This window comes from Ovis aries, chromosome 15, assembly GCF_016772045.2.
Source record: "Ovis aries strain OAR_USU_Benz2616 breed Rambouillet chromosome 15, ARS-UI_Ramb_v3.0, whole genome shotgun sequence".
NCBI lineage: Eukaryota > Metazoa > Chordata > Mammalia > Artiodactyla > Bovidae > Ovis > Ovis aries.
In genome coordinates, this window is record NC_056068.1 from 23232008 (window position 1) to 23254729 (window position 22722).

General features: G+C 44.4%; 1 protein-coding gene across 21 annotated transcripts in view; it reads left to right on the forward strand.

Moving 5' to 3' along the window:
* Window positions 1–22722, forward strand: part of NCAM1 (neural cell adhesion molecule 1) — a 367664-nt gene that overhangs the window by 72389 nt on the left and 272553 nt on the right. The window contains exon 1 of one of the 21 annotated variants that reach the window (XM_060399285.1): window positions 1–22722. This exon is cut by the window's left edge and continues 18918 nt beyond it; it is cut by the window's right edge and continues 11440 nt beyond it. The exons of the other annotated variants lie outside the window; for them this stretch is intronic. The gene's annotated coding sequence lies outside the window, so the exon portion shown is untranslated. 21 annotated transcript variants of the gene reach the window in all.

The window sequence follows — 22722 nt, forward strand, 5'->3', positions numbered from 1 at the left end:
CAGGTTTGTTATGAAGATGCTTAACAGCAAATGCTGCTAGGCAGGCTGGTGGAGGGAGGACCCAGTTTCAGCTGCTCAGCATCCCTAGTGACGATAATGATGATGAGGTAGGGAAAGTTTTAAGAGGTGCCCATAAAATACCAATAAAAGAGTTGCAAATAGATACACTGTGAACATGCCTTGATGAGATCAAATAGGCCGATTTACCATGTAGAAATTACGCTGTTCTAGACAGGTTATGTGAGGTGCAAGAAGAGAGGGATTGGGGGACATTCTCAGTCTTTTTACCAGGACAGTACTTCAGCAGATTATTATTGTTATTAATTGTAGCAGTACATACCAAGAAATGTCTGGTCTCGGCTCAAACCTGCACTTTCCGCTGGGGTGAGGTGTTGAATCCTGGAGGTAGGAGCACGGTGGGGATGGCAGATGCAGGAGATTCACTCCTGCAGTCTCTGAGGCTCACTGTCATTGACGGCACCCCCAGGAGACTCTTCTTCACTGGACCTAGCTCCAAATGCCCTTGACTCTTTCAGAGGTCAAAACCACCTCTGAGTTATTCATCCAAGCTATCCTTGAAGATATCAAGAGAATATACTTCAATTAAATTATAAGCTATTCAAGAGGAACAAGCTTTGTCTCCTGACATTTGGTAGCAGACAACGTACTGTTGTTTTCCGTCCACGTCTTGGACTGTATTGTTGTGCCATCTGTCTTCGGGATGATGAGTCCGACACACTTGCTCCTTCCGAGCTCTGTTCTGATGGAAAGGGCTTGGGCTTGCTCTTACTCAGTTGGGCACGGTAGTCAGCACACAGTCAGATTCTCTGTGCAGATGGTGGAGCACAAAGGTCAGGCATCTGCTGGGGCTGAGTTTTCCTCCTCCACTTAGGAACGTGGCATCATCTTGAGGTTTGTGTGAACAAAAGAACACTTTACTATGACAAAATTTGCTTTCCTTGAACAACTAAAATTTGAAATTGACAGCCCCTTGCAGTGTTCCTTCAAAGAAAAATTCAAAATGCATGTTTGTTTCCCAAATAAAGAGAAGAAATTTGAGATGTTAAAGAGTCCATAAAACATGCTGTGACAACATGTAGGTGGAAGTGAATAGAAGCGGTGTTGTAGGAATTTTAAATGTGAGCACCTGGCCAGTGGATGTCAGTGTGACCCAGCGCTGGTGCCCTCCAAGGGAAGCCCTGTTCCAGTGTGCTGAGTTGGTCCCATTACGGGTGTGAGAGCTGCTGCTCCGTGGTAGGTTATTTTTTTTTTTTTTTTTACTTCATCTAGAACTTTAAATGTGACCTCCTGAATTTTAGTTCTTGTAATTCTTGTCCAATTGCCACAAAGAACCTGCTGCATGATAGTGCGGTGTGGAGAAGTCATTGGCCTGAAGTTGATCTCAGATAGCTTCTTTGGCATTTAATAATGACTGCTATGAGTTTTCACCTGAATGTGTAAGAATTATCTCACCCTAAACTGTCAAATCTAGGAAGTCACTAGACTGAACGCTTTCAGGTAACCAAAGACATGAGCCCTATGACTTCAGTGAGCAAACTTTTCTATGAACGACTTGAGTTTCTTTAATAAGATTTCATTTCCATTTAAGGTAAGTGAAATCAGAATTTCTACATTCCTGCTCTTGGTACTGGTGTAATTTAATAGAAACTGACTACCTGTCAGGGTGTTTAGATTCATATTAAATAGACTGGGAAAACCCTTCCAGTATTGAGTCAGAGGACAAGAACCACACTGGTTTAAAGGGCATTCTTTTATGGTGGAGGAATGTGCTATTTAGTCTTAAAGTACCTGGATATGGAGATTTGATTCTTACTAAACGAAACCCTTGAACTCATTCCTGGGAAACAATCTCAGGAATAAAAGGTATCTATATAATAACTTGGATTTCCTTGTCAAATCTTATTTATATTTCTCAGTTGCTCGGCACTTACAGTGTTGTGGGTTTATCTGATAAACACATAAAATGCACATTTTAAGCAAGTTAGTTTTTATACCTTTGTGCCGTTTCAGTGTAATTTTTCCTCTCTCAGTTATTCAGGCAATTACATCCACTGGCCATTTTGAGTTTGACTATCAGCATAAAATAAAACAGCATGACAACTCAAGATTATTTATTGTACCTCCACTTTTATTTTTCCTTTCGTTGGCATCAACGTGTGACATAGTTTCATTAGTTAGAATCTAAAAAGATCACCAGAGTTCAGAAAGTGATACATCTTAAGTACAACCTACAAACAAACACATTTACTTCTTCAGTGTTAGGAGGTGAGCTGTTACCCTAGCAGGCTGTATCATAAACAGATGGAAATTAGCCCATCTAACACTGCTCCTTTTGTGTAGAAATTATGAGCGTAATCTTTTCTGTAACCAATATAAGTCACAGAAGCCAGTGTTTTACAGGCGCATAGAATCAAACGTGCAGTAATGACTGAGGGGATGACATGGTCTGGGTGGCAACATCATGGGTGACCGTCATCACAAGACTGGTTGGAAATTAATAAGTGTTTTTTGGAAGTTAGTTAGGGGGATGTGTTTCAGCAGAACAAAGGAGAAAATCAAGAAAAAAAGAAGATGAAGAATTCAGGAAAGGCCTATCTACCTCCAGAGAGGGGTGCAGAGAAGCCTCAGGGTAAGAGCAGAGCTGCAGAGGAGCTTCGTGAGGTTAAAACAAGAAGATGGGGCTTCCCTGCTAGTCCAGTGGCCGAGAGTCTGCCTGCCAGTGCACGGGACATGGGTTCAGTCCCTGGTATGGGAAGATTCCGCCTGATGCAGGGAAACTGAGTCCATGTGCTCCAACTTCTGGAGCCCACGCTCTCTTGCTCTGCAACAGGAGAGGTCACCACAATGAGAAGCCTGAGTACCGCAACCAGAGAGGAGCCCCCGCTGCCTCCACTAGAGAAAGCCCGTGTGTACCGTGAAGAGCGAGTGCAGCCAAGAAGAAAACAAAGCAAGGGGTGCAGGGCTCCTGCGAGTGGAGTCTGGGGAAAGGAGGGCTCTGGCCTATAGGATGCTCGATAGGATTAAAGCGCTTGAAAAAATTCAGTCACAAAGCAAGGAAAATGAAAAATGCAATTAGAAACTTCTGAAAGCTGTGTGAAAAAAAAAAAAACTACTGGATTCAAAGAGTTCATTCAGGATTTTCTGAACAACCTAGTACATACTAAATGAAGTTAATTTGGAAATAATGCTTTGCTTTACTGTGAACAGTAGTAACCAAGCAAAGAGGGCAAATCCTTGCTCCACTACAGATTTGAGATAGACTGGAGAGTAAATAAAGTGATTTATTTCATTGGCTCAGTGTATAGCTAAAATTTTAAAGGAAACAGTAACCAACGTTTTTACACCTCATTAAGGTAGGAAAAACATTAAAGTTCATTATGTTGTAAAATCCTCACAGTTGTTAAGGACACTGTTACAGTCAGTTTTCCTTATTTGCAATAGCTAGGTTCTATAAAGTTGTCAAGCACACTGATTAGCAAACCCTGAATCATCGTTTATAGGAAGAAATACAGGGTTAGATTCCTTCCAGCCTCTGGTCATGATATTTTTGCCAACTGATTAATATGTAACCTTGCTTTGTGTGTGTTTCAAATGTTTGAAGACATTTTATTTAATATATACTGCTGATTCATTAGCAGTGCACTCATAGCCAACAGCATGACTAATTCAAGTCTGAACTAAGCTTACGTAACGTATTTTCTGTCGAGCCCGTCACAGCCTTCACATGCTTGGGAACACCAGACAACACTCACTGGTACCTTGGGGCCCATTTTCAACACACATTCACCAACAAAAAGAACAAAAATTCTAAGGAAAACATGGCGCTAAGTAGACCGTGAAAAGGACCCTTGTTTATAGCAGGAGAATGGAAACAGGAAAGCGAGTGTGGCCTTGTTGCACCCCAGCTGGGAACGTAGAGGATGCTCTGCACACATCCTTGGCTGACTGTGGAGGGGTCGTTAGCCTGGATTTCGAGGGTACAGATAAAGTTTACCCGGTAGGCAAATTGGTGATAATAGGGATAATAGGGATCAACCCTATTATCGTTTTTTATAAATTAAAAGTTGAAGCTTAACCTGAGCAAATTGCCTAACTTCCCCATAAAGAAGAGATGGTAGAACTGATTTTTGTGCTTTTTGCACTTGCTTAGCTAAGCTGTACCACCTGCTGAAACAACCTCCCCCCATACGGTGTTCTCACCCTATGGACAGGGGTGAGATTCAGGGGTGTAGGGGTGGGGCAGTCATGCAGGGATTCTGGCTCCTCCATCCTCGAGCCCTTCCCAGAATCCCCTTCATCCTGTAGGCTGACCTGCAGGACAGAGAGCTGCAGAGGGCCAGGGGGAAGTGTCAGGAGCGAAACCTGGATGTGCTTCGCCTCACTTCCAGCCGCATTCCAGTGGCCCCACCTAGCTGCAAGGGAGGCTGGGAGATGTTCTTATGTGCCTAGGCAGAGAAGGAGTAGGGTCCTGTGAACGTATAGCATTTTGTCTTCCATATACTACATAGAGGGGCATAGTCATATTTTTAAGCCATTATGTATTTTACGCCATTTTTCTTTGTCTCTTTAAGAAGCGTTAGGGGTTTACAGCCTCTGTCTGTAATTGAAGGAGATTGTGGAAGAAAAGAGTAGAAGTTGAGGTTTTGTTTTTCTGTGCAGTGAAAGTTTCCTTGGGTACCAGGGGAAATAAGCTGATTATTTTCTTATACTTAGCTGGGTATTCTAACCGAGTCTTTTCCAAAATTAAAAGAGTTTTCCAAATGAAATGACTTGATTTAAAATTAAAATAGATACAGAGACTCATTTTTCCCCCCTCAGTAAATTTTCCGCACTCAGGTTCTTGCCTCCCATAATTGAAGGCAACCGTAATAACGGATTTGATTGCATGGCTTTTACTATTACTTTTGAGGTAATTGCCAGATTGGCATACACAGTAATTTGTATGTGAGAGGTGATCAGATGTGAACATTTCCATTCAATCATCTCCCTGGAATTCAGACACATCGCTGCTTCTGGCTGCAGAATTAGGACCAGTAATTGCAGCTCTGGGATGAACTATGCATCTGAAATAGGCTGTGTTTCACGTGTGATCAGTAATATTGTCAGACTTGCCTTGGGAGGCAGAGCTGAGCAGATTCCGACTTTATGCTGTGTACTGAAGTAGCAGTAAAAAGATAGTAGAAATATAGCGGGGGGACTTCGCTGGTGGTCCAGTGGTTAAGGATCCCCTTTGCAATTCAAGGGACATGGGTCCAGTCCCTGGTCTGGGAACTAAGACCCTACATGCCGGGGCGGGGGGTGCAGCTGGAGCAATGCACCTGCTGAGCCCCTAGTTGTCACAACTAGAGAGTACTCTGGAATGAAAGACCCCGCATGACGCAGTGAAAACCCCACATGCCTAAGACCCGATGCAGCCAAATAAATAAATTAAATATAGCAGGGAACATACAGTTGAAGATGGCACTGGAAGCCCCCCGCCCACCTTCAGGATGGAGACAGGATGAGGAGGACTGAAAAATTAGGATGGAAATACACATTTCTTCCTTTTGTCTTCAACCTTGAACTTGATACCTGGTTAGTTTAATTTTCCTTTCAGTAGAAGGGGAAACATATTGTTCCTCTGCTCTGCAGAGAGCCCAGTGGTTATGCTTGGTAGAATTCGGAAGCTCCTGTGAAGGAAGGACAAACGGCCCTACCACTGCAGGTCTGTTCTTTCTTCCAGAGCTGTCTTTATAGAGGGGTGTGGTTTTCCAGCTTCCTCCTGCATCTCAGTCAGTTGTGCTTCCCGAGAGGCCACCTATGGCTTTTGTGTATTAACCCGTTACAATTCTTCTTTAATCCTTAAAAGGTTAACTTTTTAAGACACCATCCACACGTACCCAGATGCAGTGTCATGAAGTTAGAATAACGCCATACATTTGGTAGTTTCCAGCTTTCTGTCATGTGTGCATAATTTAACCTCTGCCCATCTCACCTCTGATCTCTGACTGATGGAGATGAGGATATGGGCTTGTGTTCAGTTTGTCCCTAAAATATAATTAGTAAACATACCATGGATTCTTTCTTTATGAACTTTGGATTTTTATCATTATAAAACACACGTTCGTTCCCTGCCTGTCCTTAGCTAATAAGCATTTATTGAATATCGTATGTTCACAGCATTGTAACAGGTACTTCTGGTGGAGACTAAAGAAATGGCTTTAAGAAATTTAGACCCATCCTATTGCAGGAATAATTATAAAGGCTCTTTGAAACGGAGCAGGACCCTATGGTCTTTGCCTCTGTCCCCATGTCCCCTGTATGCCTTTTGTCTGTGGAAAACTTTAGTCAAGAGAGTAATCGGAGAAATGAGAACATTAGAAAACAAAGGAAATAGTCAAAGGAGACCGACAAATAATAATGTTGTAAGTAAGCATAGACAGGGACCTTCAGTTCCTTCTCAAAGGCTATAGATAGTATTCTGAGCCCTGTACTGTGAGCTGTCTTACAGATGTTGAAACCTAAGGTGGGGAAGTTAACTGCATGCTGACAAGGCTATAGCTATGACACAAGCTGCTGCAGTTCTGAGATTTGGCCTCAAAGGAGTGGCAGCACACTGGAGCGGAAGATGAACTGGACCTAAAACAATCAAGATGATGATGGGTCGTCAGACCACCAGTGACCAGTCTGAAGATGACTGTCAGAGCTGACCTTGCTGTTTCTGCATGGTGCCCTCTCCCTCCTCCTGTTAATATAAAAAGTTCTTACCCACGGAGTGTCAGTGTGGGGAGTGGGCCTTTGGACAGACATCTACCCTCCCCAGCCCCAAGTTGCCATCATCTGACATAAATCAGACTTCCTTTCCCACCAACCTGGCCTGTTTATTGACTTCTGAGTGGCAAGCAGTGGACCCCACCTTCCAGTAACATCTTCACCAGTCACATTTTCATGCCTTGGCCCTGATACTGCTATTGTTTCAGACATACTCTGTTTGATATCACTGAGCAGCCATAAGACAGAAAAAATTGCCCAGAGTTATAATCTGCTTTTGTTCAAGTTCTGACTTGCAACTTATCCCAGTTTCTTTTCAATTTGACCTAGTTTCTTTGAGGCTTGGGCCTGAGGGCTATGCTCATTTATGTGATTGATGAGCTGTCTTTTATTTTGTGCTATTGACAGAAAAGGAAAATTAAACTCAAATCCAGTCACGGTAATTAGGCTGCAGCGTAACTCACCTATACGTCCTGAGGGTCCGTTTCTCCCACTGCCTGTCCAGTTCTTCGCAGATGGGTGGCACATTAGCAGCTGGGCAGAGAAACCCTTGTCTGAGACAGAATAGACTTTTTTTTTTTTCACTTTCACCTACTCTTGAAGGAGGCATTGTGAATATGAGACCTAGATTTAAGAGAAAACTCTGAAGGCCTTGCTGTAACCTGGAGTGCTGAAGAGGAGAAACACACTAATGGCTGAGTTGAAGGGAGGCCCTTTCCTTTATTAAGAAGAAAACTATTAATATTTTTCATTGTATCATTGTGCATACAACCAGCTGCATTCCGGAAGTAATATTATTTACTTGTACATATGAGGTGCTTGTGAGGTTTGTGGTTATCTCTTTTCTTCTCCGTCTTTCCTCTCTTCTTTTTAATGGGCTTGGCTTCTGTAAACATAGATGATGTCTGATGGGGTGACAGTTCCAATCTGTTACCATCTCAGGGTGTAGAAAGGGATAGAAGATGATGATGAAATATTGTTTTAATATTCCCTTTCCTTAGTTGTCAGCAGCTTTAGGGATTCACAAATAGCTTGTGGTTTATAAATATTAAATAAGGGATTCATTATTGGAAAGCGTCAGCATGACTCGCCAAACCCAGAACCCAAGTAACTTAGGCTTTCATGAAACCATTAATGATGAGAAATTCAAGGCTGAAAAAATAGCTTCTATTCTCTTTGGATATCTAAGAACACAAGGGAAATATTCTGTTATTATAATAAAGTACTCTCAGGTCTGTGTTAAGAAGGCCATGTTAATAACCTTCAAGCCAGACCCTTCAGCATTTAATAGTGGAGAAGGCGATAATACTCATATTAGAGGTTCTCGGAGGTCAGACTTCTGACAGCTCGTTCTTTGAGTCTGTGGAGACAAGAAAATGAAATGCAGTGAAATATATAAGCACAAAGGAAAATAGTTGTCACAAAACCCATGCACTTTACTGTGTTGGAAACATATGGAAGCACCCTAGACCTTTCAACTACAGCCCATTTCATTGTAATTCAATGAAAACAGCAACTCTTGGTTTAATAAATTTGATTATATATATTTTCTCCAGAACCTTTAGTTCTTTCAAGTTTATGTGAACAACACATTATAAGACAAATCTCACCCTGGGACACGGCAATTGAGAAAGAGACAGCAGCATCACGAACTATCATGACATCGAGGTCTGGAAATTTATTGAATGGACAAGCAAATCTGCATGCCTCAGCACCCCTGAAGGCATTATCACAGTATAGAGTCCAGCATAGGGACAGATTTTATAATGATGGCCCCCAGGCTCCAAGAAGATATTAAATCATGGTCAGCCTAGTAGGGAAATGTATTGTTCTCTTTTGAGAACATGGTGTGAAAATTATTTTTTAAAGGCCTTGGCATTCTAGGAAGAAAGCATCATTATTTGGTAAATTCAGGTTTGTGGATCCTGTATCATCTAGCCGAGCTGGATGGGAGGAGCACTGGTGTAATTTTTAGACTAAATTTAACACTATTCCAACAGTATTACAGAATTGGCATAATAATATAACATAACATATGGCATTTATTGAGTATGTTTGTCTAGATAATTAGTTCGGTTCTGTTCAGTCACTCAGTCATGTCCGACTCTTTGCAACTCCATGGACTGGCATGGATGGACAGGCTTCCCTGTCCATCACCAACTTCTGGAGCTTACTCAAACTCATGTCCATCGAGTCGGTGATGCCATCCAACCATCTCATCCTCTGTCGTCCCCTTCTCCTCCTGCCTTCAGTCTTTCCTAGCATCAGAGTCTTTTCCAAGAAGTCAGTTCTTCACATCAGGTGACCAAAGTATTGTAGTTTCAGCTTCAGTCAGTCCTTCCAATGAATATTCAGGACTGATTTCCTTTAGGATTGACAGGCTGAATCTCCTTGCAGTCCAAGAGACTCTCAAGAGTCCTCTCCAACACCACAGTTCAAAAGCATCAGTTCTCCTGTGCTCAGCTTTTTTTATGGTCCAACTCTCACATCCATACATGACTGCTGTTGCTGCTACTAAGTTGCTTCAGTTGTGTCTGACTCTGTGTGACCCCATAGACAGCAGCCCACCAGGCTCACCCATCTCTGGGATTCTCCAGGCAAGAACACTGGAGTGGGTTGTCGTTTCCTTCTCCAATACAGGAAAGTGAAAAGTGAAAGTGAAGTCGCTCAGTTGTGTCCAACTCTTCGTGACCCCGTGGACTGCAGCCTACCAGGCTCCTCCGTCCATGGGATTCTCCAGGCAAGAGTACTGCAGCGGGCTGCCATTGCCTTCTCCGATACACGGCTACCGGGAGAACCATAACCTTGACTGGATGGACCTTTGTTGGCAAAGTAATGTCGTAATTAGTACCCGACTATTATTTTATGATTGCCATGCTCTCTTTAGTTCTGTTGTCACTCTTAATAAGGAAAAAATGAACATCAGCTTTCTTTCTCCCTCAACTAAGCTGTTAGTTGGAAGGACTAACCTAGAAAGACCCCAGTGCAGCATTTAGCGTCTACCAGCCAGGCCGAGTCATGTGACTGTGTTACCTGCTGCATCCAGGTCTCTTTGGAGAGTCTGCCTTGTCAGCCCCTCCTCAGGGTGATCCAGTCCCCTCTCTGCCTGGGCAGAGTCTTTGATTGGAAACCAGTTCTCCAGGAGCACGTATAGTCCTGTCCCTTTGGTTCCCTAACTCAGTTCCCCTGGGGGCTCTTCCAAACCATTCCCAGTGTTCTGAACTCTTAGTAGTTGACCTCACCTCCAGGTTGGAAGTTTCATTCTGTCTGATATGAACCATTTCTTGATTTTTTTTTTCCACTTCAAAATTCTCCTGTTCCTAGTCCTTCTTCTCCCCACAGTCTCAACAAAGGAGCCACCCTTCTCCTTTGCCCTCTCTCCCACTCCTCAGTAATTGCTCCGTCTGCCTGCTGTCTCTCTAGCTTTCCTGGCTCCACCCCTCCACTCTCCCAAACCCCTATCCATGGCCTGAGCTGTTTGTCAACTCTGCTAGCTGCTTCTGCTGTCTGAACCTCCTTCCTCTGGTTACCCTGGCTCTCACTGAGACAGGAAGGATGGGGCAGGGCACAGCCACGGAATGGCATGACCATTAAGAGGAACTGGTTAAGACACAAACTGGTTAGACCAGCTAGCCTCGGGATGGTGAAGACTCAAGTTACAGTGGGCTTTGGGCCTCAGTATACACTCATTGTAATATTTACATTGGTTCACTGCAATGCATTAGCATATGCTAAATGACCCATCCACAGGTGCCATGACAGTTCCCAGGTCAAGGTCAACCATAAAAGTCCAAATAGTAAGTGGGCTGCAATTCCTGCAAATTCCCCCAGATAGTTAGAATATTCCTCCCACTTGTCAGCCTGTGGAATTGCCCAGCCCATAAAAACCAACAACCCCCATATCTCAGGCTGCTCTCACTTTCTGAGTGGACCTCATGTCCTGAGGCCACCTGTCTTGTCTTTTAAGAAGGCCCACATTCTGTCTGTGGAATATGTATCTCTCTAAATAAACCTGCATTCGCTTGAATTCTTTCCTGCGTGAGGCCAAGCACCCTCACTTGCTAGCCTGTCGCAGAGACTCAGTCAACTCCCGGGATGTGGCCGTCCTCTCAAGCCCCATTTGTCCTCCAACGTTGCCTCCTGGCCCCCTTTCATCTCTTGCGGTCGACCTCCATCCCGTCTACTTTAAAGATGCCTCTCTCCAGAGGCACTTCAGCTGTTTCAGGGTTCATCCTCCTTGGCTGCCCACATTCTTTGGTACTTATGACCGCCTTGTCCTTTCGGAAGCCTCTCTTTCCTCAGGGCTGTCTGAATTTTATCCCCATCCTCACTATTCTTGTTCTCATCCTGCCTCACCAAATGCCTTCTCCCCACTCCCTGCCTCAGACCTTCAGAGGAAATTGACACTATAGAGAGAGGGTGATTTGGGTATTTTTCTTTTCATCTCTGATGCCCCTGAAGTATCTGTGTCTAAGTTCAAAGACTAGAGCATTAAATAATTTGCCCCACACCACGTAATCAATGAGTAGGAGAGTCTGGACTAGTACCTGGATCTTCAAGTCCAGTGATTTTTCTAATTTTGCCCATATTTGGGCACTTCCCTGTTTTCCCTTGACTCTTCTCTTCCTCCAGCCCTTCACTGTGGGCACCTAAGTGTCTCTGTCAGCTTTGTTCCCTCTGCTTTCCCCCTTAGCTCCTCCATGTGTCCATATGACTTCAACTACAATCTCAGTTAGCTGCAATCTTAATCCAAACTTATCTACAGATGAACCCCTCTTCCGCTCTGCTGTTGCTAAGTTGCTTCAGTCATGTCCAACTCTGCGCGACCCCACAAACGGCAGCTCACCAGGCTCCTCTGTCCCTGGGATTCTCCAGGCAAGAATATTGGAGTGGGTTGCTATTTCCTTCTCCAATGCATGCATGCATGCTAAGTCGTTTCAGTCATGTCCGACTCTGTGCAACCCCATGGATAGCAGCCCACCAAGCTCCTCTGTCCATGGGATTCTCCAGGCAAGAATACTGGAGTGGGTTGCCACTTCTTTCTCCTCTCCCACTCTATGTACCTGTAATTTTATTGGGTACACTAGTGCCTCAGGATGAACAATTGCATCAAATAACCTTTGTAAAGCATTTGGTGATTCCCAAAGTGCTCGATGCACATGAGTTTGGGTGAACTCCGGGAGTTGGTGATGGACAGGGAGGCCTGGTGTGCTGCAATTCACGGGGTCGCAAAGAGTTGGACACGACTGAATGACTGAACTGAACTGAACTGAAAGTACTCCCATGTATATAAGCTTGTTTAAACCTCTTCGTAATTTAGGAAGTGCTGTATCCCCATCCGTTTTTGATGGATGAGGCAGTGAAGCTCAGCAAGGTAACAGTCACTGAGACACAGGGTGAAAAGCGAGAGGGCTGGCTTTGTGGATTCAGATCCACTTGGACGCTCTAGGCTCTCGGGGGTCCAGTCTGAGTCTGAAATGGCCATTGTCTCCCTCTGCTCTGCCCACAAACGGTAATGCCACAGCAGAAGCAAAGGTACACACCAGTGGCAGCTTCGCCCTGTGCCGGAGTGGGAGTGCTTGATCACAGGGACGCTCCCTGTCTCGCTCATTCCTGAGCCCCGTGCCCAGCAGCGTCTGTCCATCAGCAGGCTTGATCAGTAGGTGTCAGCTGGTTTCAGTTGAATTGCTGAGGGCAGGAGTCTTCTGAGACTCAGACACCAAACCTTGCAATCATCCGTGACTCCTTCCTCTCTGTTCTGCCAATGCAGTAAATGAATAAACCCGGTAGAGCTTCCTTTTCTCAGTGCTTCAGGCATTTTCTGTGCTGCCCTCGCTTTCAGACACAGGCTGGGGTTCTCAGTTCCGGGTGTCCCTGGTCCTGTTGCTGTCGCCTCCTTCCTGGTGGTAGGCTTCAGCCTGCGGCTGCACTAATGTCACCTCGGTGTTTGCAAACACCACTCTCCTCCTGGACACAGGCTTATTTTTATGCTTGAGGGAACTTTAGAGATTGTCAGCTCCAGCCCACCTCCAAAAAAAAAAAAAAAAAAAAACAAAAAACACAGCAACGAAACACGGTTCCAGAAAACCAGAGTCACCTCTGCTGTGGGAGTGAATGCCACCCACGACTTGTGATGCCTGGTCCAGGGGATCTCTGTCATTCTGCATCTTGTCTTTCTCCTGATTTGGAGCCTCCTGTGATTCTCCCTCGGCTGCCAAATGAAGTCCGGGTCTCTTTGTCCAGCGTGGAGACGCTCTCCATGACCTAGTTCCAACATGCTGTTCGAATTATCTGACACTAATCCCTAAATCCACGTTCCAGCCAAGATGTTCTGCTTACCATTCCTTCAACATGCCCACTGCGTTTCTGCCTCCTTGCCTTTTTTAGGTAATTCTCTCTACACAGACTCCTTTCACGTCTCTTCATTGCGAGTCATCCTTTCCACTGAAAGTTCCTTGACTCTCGTCCAGTTGGAAAGGAAGGGTCTTCCCCATCTGTGAGTGTCCCTAGCATGTTGCTTCTCTGCTCTGAGTCTCCTTGGTCTGCCGTGCATCCTGTTTCTATAGTTGTGCTCATCTGATCTCCCTTTTGAGTCTAAGCATCTTTGGAGCAAGTGAGAACTTACCCATGCCCATCCCTGTATCTCTCACCATCCAGCAGAGGGGACCGGTCTTGCTTGGGGTCTGTAGCAGTTTGGTGATTGGATAGTTGAAACACGACAGAAAGTGCTGGGGAAGCTGTGACCAGCATACTGGAGCACTGGACCCTGAAGAACGTTTGGGTTTGGCCTCCATTGCCTTGGAAATAACTTCATTTTGAAAACATCGTGGAGATGCTGAGAAGGGTAAATGCTTTCCTTCTCACCTTTTCTTGCCATGGCAGCTGCTTAGGGCTTGAGTAATGAGGCTGCTTGCACCAGTAGTAAAAAAAAAAAAAAAAAAAAACAGCCTGTTTATATCGCAGACGCACTGCATGCTATGGTCTCTGTGTGGCCTTGGGAGAAGTGAGAGTTTATGTTCTGGGATGTGCTGTTATAGTTCACAAATATATGGAAGTGATGGGTGGTGAATAGTCATCTCCAGGGCTGCTCACTTCTCATTGTCTGTGTAAATGTTCATCAGTTTGTCTAATTTTACTACATAGACTTACCTAGAAATAATATGCCTAATCAAAAGGAAAATTCACTGAGGAAATAAAGAATTCTGTGACTTTGGGGTATTAAGTGAGGTAAGTGTTGAACAGAATATGTGTGAGGTTGTAATAACAATGAGTTATATAAGATAGATGGTATTGTTCAAATTGGTTTTTACATTTGGCACATATGTGCTAACATGAACTAGGCTTTTTTCCCTCTCACCTCCCCTTCCCTAGTTATATACTGCACTGAACTTGCAGGAGGTGAGAGCTTGTGTTGTTCTTATCTACATAAGGAGGGAAGATGAAGGATGTCATAGACCTTTACCAAAAGTTTTTGCACCTAGACAGTTTGGTCCCAACAACTTCCACTGTCTGTCCTTAGCTAGTGATTGAACATTTTCACTCATTTTTTAAGCCATCTCAAGCACCAAATTATCCAGACAAGTTGTACCGTTCAGTTAATAAGCAAATTGAAAAACAGGCAAATTAGCTGCCATTTGTGATTAGGTCCTAAGAGTAGAGTATAGCCTACAGTGCAGTTCAGTACAGTCGCTCAGTTGTGTCCGACTCTTTGTGACCCCATGGACTACAGCACGCCAGGCTTCCCCATCCGTCACCAACTTCTGGAGCTTACTCTCAAACTCATGTCCATTGAGTTGGTGATGCCATCCAGCCATCTCATTCTCTGTCGTCCCCTTCTCCTCCTGCCTTCAATCTTTCCCAGCATCAGGGTCTTTTCCAGTGAATCAGTTCTTGCATCACGTGGCCAAAGTTTTGGAGTTTCAGCTTCAGCATCAGTTCTTCCAATGAATATTCAGGACTGATTTCCTTTAGGATTGACTGGTTGGATCTCCTTAAAGTCCAAGGGACTCTCAAGAGTCTTCTCCAACACCACAGTTCAAAAGCATCAATTCTTCAGCATTCAGCTTTTTTTATGGTCCAGCTCTCACATCCATACATGACCACTGGAAAAACCAAAGCTTTGACTAGACGGACTAGTTGGCGAACTAATGTCTCTGCTTTTTAATATATTGTCTAGGTTTATCACGGCTTTTCTTCCAAGGAGCAAGTGTCTTTTAATTTCATGGCTACAGTCACCATCTGCAGTGATTTTGGAGCCCAAGAAAATAAAGTCTCTCACTGTTTCCATTGTTGCCCCATCTGTTTGCCATGAAGTGATGAGACCGGGTGCCATGATCTTCATTTTTTGAATGTTGAATTTTAAGCCAACTTTTTCACTCTTCTCTTTCACTTTCATCAAGAGGCTCCTTAGTTCCTCTTCACTTTCTGCCATAAGGGTGGTGTCATCTCCATATCTGAGGTTATTGATATCTCTTCCAACAATCTTGATTCCAGCTTGTGCTTCATCCATCCTGGCATTTTGCATGGTGTACTCTGCATATAAGTTAAATAAGCAGGGTGACAGTATGCAGCCTTGGCATGCTCCTTTCCCAGTTTGGAACCAGTTCGTTGTGCCATGTCTGGTTTTAACTGTTGCCTCTTGACCTGCACACAGATTTCTCAGGAGGCTGGTAAGGTGTCTAGTATTGCCATCTCTTAAAGAATTTTCTAGTTTGTTGTGATCCACACAGTCAACGGCTTTGGTGTAGTCAATAAAGCAGAAGAGGATGTTTTTCTGGAATTCTCTTGCTTTTTTGATGATTCAGCAGAGGTTGGAAAATTTTGATCTCTGGTTCCTCTACCGTTTCTAAATCCAGCTTGAACATCTGGTAGTTCTCCGGTCACATATTGATAAAGCCTAGCTTGGAGAATTTTGAGCATTACTTTGCCAGCATGTGAAATGAGTACAACTGTGGGGTAGTTTGAGCATTCTTTGTTGTTGCCTTTCTTTGGGATTGGAATGAAAATTGAACTTTTAGTCCTGAGTTTTCCAAATTTGCTGGCATATTGAGTGCAGCACTTTAAAGCATCATCTTTTGGGATTTGAGGTAGCTCAACTGGAATTCCATCGCCTTCACTAGCTTTGTTTGAGCGATGCTTCCTAGGGCCCACTTGACTTTGCATTCCAGGATGTTTGGCTCTAGATGAGTCATCACACCACTGTGGTTATCTGGGTCATTAAGATCTTTTTTATATAGTTCTTCTGTGTATTCTTGCCGCCTTTTCTTAATATCTTCCACTTCTGTTAGGTCCATACCATTTCTGTCCTTTATTGTGCCCATCCAATAGCCTACACATCACTGTAAGGTGAATTGCGTTATTTTAGGATCAGATCCTGGAAAGACCTAGTTCTCAGAGCATTATTTGTTTGGGGCCTCAATTGTAGGCCACCACTGTACGATAGGAATGAAATATGAGCTTCATATACATTTAAAATGTTTTTAGTAGCCACATTAAAAAAAATGCCTGAAATTTTAATGTAATTTTACATAACATATTTAATTTAAATAGCATATTTTATTTAACTCAATACACCAGAAGTATTATCTCAATGTATAGTCAATATTTTTAAAATTGTCAATGAGATTGTTACTTTCTGTTGTTGTTTCTAAGTCTTTGAAAACTGGTGTGTATTTTATATATCTCAGTTCTGGTCACATTTCAAGTGTGTGGTAGTCACACATGGCTAGCGGCCACCATATTGAAAAGCATATGTCAAAGCTGATTGGGATGAAATTCTCTGAGAAGGAAAAGAAAAAGGGATGCTTTTATCATTTACTCCTAAAAAAGAGTCAGCAAATGTATTTTTTATTGAGTCAGGTAGTAAATACTTGGGCTTTAAAGGTCATATGGACTCTGTAGCAACTATTCAACTCTGTTAATTGTATCACAGTAGTAGCCACAGACAATATATAAACAAATGGATGTGGCTGTGTTCCAGTAAAACTTTATAAAAATAAACAGTGGGACAGGGAACACTGCTCAGTGTTACCTTGCAGCCTGGATGGGAGGGAAGTTTGGGGGAAATGGAAACATGTGTACCCAGGGCTGAGTCCCTTTGCTGCTCACCTGAAACTATCACACCATTGTTAATCAGCTATACCCCAACACAAAACAAAAGTTAAAAACAAAACAAAACACTGGGCAAATCAGACTTGTAGACTGTAGTTTGCCTATTCCAGTTCTTAAAAAAAAAAAAAAAAAACTTTTTATTTTGTATTGGAATATAGCCGATTAACAATGTTGTGCTAGCTCAGGTGGGCAGCAGAGACTCAGCCACAAGTATACGTGTATCCATTCTTGCTCCAGCTCCCTTCCCATCCAGGCTGCCAAATATCCTTGAACAGGATCCCTGTGCAGAACCTGGTTGGTCATACATTTTAAATATAGCAGAGTGTACATGTCCATCCCAAACTCCCTAACTGTCCCTTCTCCAAGTCTGTGAATCTCTATATGTTCTGTAAGTAAGTTCATTTGTTTCTTTTTCCATTCCACATATAAAGGGATGTCATATGACATTTCTCCTTCTCTGTCAGACTTAGTTCACTCAGTAGGACATTATTCCATTCTTAAGTTTAAAATTGCTCGAACATATAAGTAAAAATAATTTCTGTTTGAAATTATTGTTTCTATGCTGCTTAGTTCTATTTGTATTGAGAAGCTAACAAATACAACAAAATAATGAGTTCTGTAGTTTATTTCATCTTTTATAAAATGATTGTTAATGCTCATTTAGTTCCAGTTTTTTTTTTTGTTTGTTTGTTTGGAAAATGAGATGTTTTTATATCACTGTTGATCACAACTTTTTTTCTCTTCCCCGCCCCTCCATCTGGCTGGAATAACATTTCTGGATGGTTCGGCTGTTGCATTTCTACTTATATTACTGTTTTACAACAGGTAAGACCTTTTCCTTTTGAACTATGATTCTGCTAAATTTTATAAAAATTAGCATATAAGATTTTGTTTTGTTTTTTTAAATTGAAATGTTTAGGGAAATAATGTGAAATAGTTTCCATAAATTCATCTTATTCTCAGCTACAAGCAGATAGTCAGTGGTGCAGAAATATATGGTGAGGTAGATTTCAGTCAGCAATGGAATAACCCCTGCCTGAAAATATTTCATAACACATGTTTTACATTTAATACATAGTTTTAAAAATACCTAAATGCAGGATTCTGGTACTGTCTTTTTCATTCCCAAACTGGATATAACTATCATAAACTCGTATACACCTTTACATGTGTTATGGTGGTCAAGTTAAAACTTAAAAGAAAATTATTTTGTTGAAGTTCAGTTGATTTGCAACGCTGTGTTAATTCCTGCTGTATAGCCAAGTGGCTCAGTTATACATAAATATAATTTTTATATTCTTTTTTGTATAGTTTAACCGCAGGATGTTAATATAGTTTTCTGTGCTATATACAGTGGGATCTCATTATTTATCCATTCTATATGTAATACTTTGCCTCTGCTAATCCCAAACTCCCAAGCCATCCCTCCCTCAACACTCTCCCCCTTGGCATAGTTACAATAAAACATTTTTGAAAACTCTTCTTACATCAAGAATGCTGGAGGGAGACTAGTCTTTGTAGTGTTGGGGAGTGTGCTGTAATATTCTGCGAAGCTGGGAGCAACTGACTGTAGTGACTTGACTATTCGGTTGTGTACTGAAGAACACTAGCTTCAGATTTGTTTTGATTCCTTTATATGAACTGATTGTAGGCCAGCTCACTGGAGTGGAACAGGAGGATGTAAAGAGAGAAGATATAAACATCTTTAAGTCTCTTCTTGTTATACCATTGTATTGTGTCTTTGGGGGGAAAAAACATATTAAGATTTGTTCTCCTCCATTTGAATCAACAGTAATAACAACATCACTCTGATGGCCTTGGGCAACAGAGCAGCCTGGAGTGGCTTGGCTTGTGGTCAGCTGATCAGGTGACCAGCTGATGACCCCTGCGTTTCTGTGGCGATGCCTGGTTCAGACCTCCCAGTCCTCCCAGCGCTGCCCTTCCCCGCTCAATCTTTCTTACACAGCACCAGGAAAGGAAAACCCTCTGAAGAAAACACCCTCAGCTTTCTCCCTGTCCATCCCCCAAATGATCTTTTCATTTTTAAAAGTTTTTATTTATTTTTAATTGGAGCATCATTGCTTTTCAACGCTGGGTTGGTTTCTGCAGTGCGGCGCAAATCCGCTCTGTGTATACGTATATCCCCTCCCTCTGGAGCTTCCTTCCCACACCACCCTTGCCGAATCCCAACCCTCCCACGCAATCCTTTTGTTCTTCCTCCACTTTCCTCCTTTCCAGTTTCAAGGAAGAGAAACACCTTTTGGAAGCTGAGTTTTGCACTTGTTTCCACCTCCTCTGACTTCCTCTGGGGCCTTGTTTTGTCAGTTAAGACTCTCCCTGTGGGATTTCCTTTAGCAGTTCTTTCCCTCCAGCCCTCAGACGTTGTAAGGTTTCCGAGGGCCCGAGAGGAGCAGTGAAAGCCATCCCCGTCTTCGCTTCTCTTCCTTCTTTGCCCCATCATGTGCCTCAGAAGCGGTATCCTTACCTCCTTTTTCTTCCACAGCCATTTTATTGAAACTGCGTCCCTCTGCATCACCCCTTCCTCGTGTTCTGCCTCGGCCGTACTGCACCCTGGGAAGGCCTGGCCTTGGGCCTGCAGAGCATCCACCTGCGTGGACCCCAAGTCTGTCTCAAGCTGTGCTCCCTCCTCTGACTGCAGTGTGCGTCTCCAGGCCCGCCCGCCTGCCTGGCTGCTTAGAACTCACTGCAGCCACACCCACCGCCTCCCCTCCCTCCCTTCCTCCCATCAGCAGGCTTTAGTCTCTTCCTCACGGTCGCCCTGTCCCTTGTGAGGACCTCTGGTTGTGCCTCTGCCCTTGCTTTTCCGTTCCCTCTGCACAAACCACGTGTGCCCTCTGTGGGATCCCTGTCGCCCCTGCCCTGCTGCTCACCTCTGTTAAACCTGCTGCAGTCAGATAAATCTTCAGCAAGTATTGTTCTGATCCCGCAACCTTCGTTTTCCAGAATCTTCCTTGACTCTTCACCTTTATTGACAACATGTGCAAAGCACTTAGAACTGTGCCTGGCACATAGTAGGCACTCAGCAACGCCGTCGTTTTCCTCCCCTTCCCCACCATCGTCTGTATTCTCAGTCTCTTATTTTACCATTTGAATCTTCAGTGTCCTGGGTCAACCTTCTCTTCTGCTGTGTTGTTATATTCTTTGCAGTTCTCTCCTGCCTTCCACCATCACGGAGGGACGACATGCTTAGGTTCACCAAGGACTGAGAGTAAGCAATGAATGACATGCTGTCCCTGTGCGCACACAGCTCTGGGTCTGGTGAAGACCCGGATGTGTAAGCAGGATAGTGGGACAGACCCTGAGGGGTTCTGTAATAGAGCGGAACAGAAGCTAAGTAACTTGGTTGTAGTCCCGTTTGCCTGGATTTATGGCTAAGGAGCAAAGGTGGGGACAAAGGCTCTGAGAGCTGTACCATCTGAAGTAGCTGCCAGCAGTTTGGTCCAGAGCCTCCCCAGGTCTGACCAGAGGCAGTAGAAGCATTCCTGCTCTAATAGCTCAGGAGAGCCCTGGAGAGGATGCGGGGTCAATCCTTGGTACCATTCCTCTCTCCTCCAGACCAACTGCAGCCTGGTGGAGGCTGTAGAACTGCTCTTCTGCCAATCAAAGGGCAGACTGGCATCTCCTGCTGGCTTGAACCCAGGCTGGGCTTCTGAACACATAAGCCCTCCCTGGTGTGGTCGTGGAGCAGAGTGGACGGAAGATGAGGAGGGGGTTGTTGGAGGGTGTATCCTTTAAAAGGGGGAGCCCATCGGAACAGACAGACCAGTGCACACTGCTCTTTTGGAGACTGTTTAGTGCTCGAGGGCCTTGTGCTTGATGGGGTGGGAATGACTGCACCCTGGGGTACCTGGAAGGCACTCAGAGTGCCATCTCCTCCCTGGCTCCCTGGAGTCCCGATCAGGTGCAGAAGCAGCCTTCCGGGTTCCCCCAAGTCCTCGTGAAGAAGGGTGGAGTCGACAAGGCAGGAGTGGTGGATATGCTGCCAAGTGAGAAGATGCTAGATAGAGGGGTGGGGTCAGGAGAGAGGTGGGGCAGTCAGGGTTCTCTGAGGGGTTCTCCATTACAGATGAGGGCGAAGGTACACTCTTGTTCCAGAAAGTGCTACAGAATGTATGCGGAGATCATCACATAGTTGGGAATTACCAGTGGATGGAGGTAGAGAGAGCCTGGTGAGACTGGCTGCCTGCTCACCACTAATGGTCTTTCATGACTGTCCTGCATCACCTTCCCATCCTGTGTGTATTGGTGTCCCCTTCTCTCACTCCACATCAGAGAGGTCAGACAGAGAGGGAGGGACCAGAGATGCCTAGTGCAAACCTCTTGTCTCCCTATCCTCCGCTAACACCCCACCCAGGGGCTAGTCTTAGGAGACGGTCTCCATTCTGCCATGCACTGAAGGAAGACAAGTGAAGAGCCTTGCAGTGGGGTTTTAGATGGAAGTGGACCAACTAACCTCTGGACGTACCTGGAAAGTTCTGGCCACTGTTGTGGCTAAGCAGTGGGAATAGGGATTTGGCAGAGTACAGTTAAAGGTAATGGTTTGAAAATGTAAACCCATTTCATTTTTATACTCCTGCAAAGCCAAGATTTCTTGGCACAATCGACGGGTACAGTTAACCAGAACATACAGTCAAGATGCCGCAGGCAAGAAGAGGTTGGAGATAACTCTTCTGGAATGATGAGGACCTTTCTGCTGTGGGGACTGAGCTCACGTTCAGAGTTGAAGGATGGAAGAACCCTGGAGAGAACCGGGGCTTGTGGGGAACTGGGAGGTGGGGAGGGGAGAAGGCATTCCAGGAAGAGGATCCTGTGCGTAAAAGCTTGAGGGAGGGAAGCAGAACAGAAGCAAAACCCAGGGAATTCCAGGTAGTTCCCCACCGATGATGAGAAATCGGCACCAGTAGGGATGAGGCCAGAGTGCAAGGAGGAGATAGATCAAGGAGGGGGTTTTACTGGTTCCCGTGGGTGACAGGGAGGGTTTAAACAGAGGCAGATTATGCACATGCAGCCGAGAGAGACCACTTTCTCCCAGAGCTCCCGCTCTCCCGTTCCCTACCTGTGACTTTTGAAATCCTGCTTTTAATTTAAGGTATATCTGAAATGCTGTTGTTTAGTTGCTAAATCATGTCCGACTCTTTTGCAACCCCATGGACTATAGCCAGCCAGCCTCCTCTGTCCATGGAATTCTCTAGGCAAGAATACCGGAGTGGGTAGCCATTCCCTTCTCCAGGGGGCCTTTTTGACCCAGGGATTGAACCTGCATCTCCAGCATTGCAGGTGGATTCTTTACCACTGAGCTACTTGGGAAGCCTGCATCTCTTTTAAGAACCTCTGTGATCTCTCCAGATGGTAGCAAACTCTCAGAGGCTGCATGTCACGGTGACACTTTCAACTCCCTGTCGTGTAGGACACGCCTTGTGCTCAGGGCCTCTCCACCTCTCTGCCCTGCAAGGTCTACCTCTAAGGTCTAAGGCAGCTTCCAGACCTTCCCCCCAGGGCCTGGCAGGGTGCCTGCTCCTAGCACAGTTACTCTAGGTGGTTGTGTGAGTTTAAGTGTTGCCTAGACATTTTTGAGTATTTGACCTGTTTTAAGATTTCACAGCAGGTTTACTGAGGATCACTGTTTTCTGGTATGATACTAATAGTGATATTTAATGATGTTTTCATTATACTGTTTAGCCCTGGCAGAACTTAGCCAAGGCCAGTCAAGTCTTTTTAACCAAATGAAACAAGACTTTCCTGGGTCCAGTAGAAATCTACAAAGTCTGAAGAGTTTTCTCTTCAAAACCAGGATCTCAGGCAAGGATTGAATACGTTCTT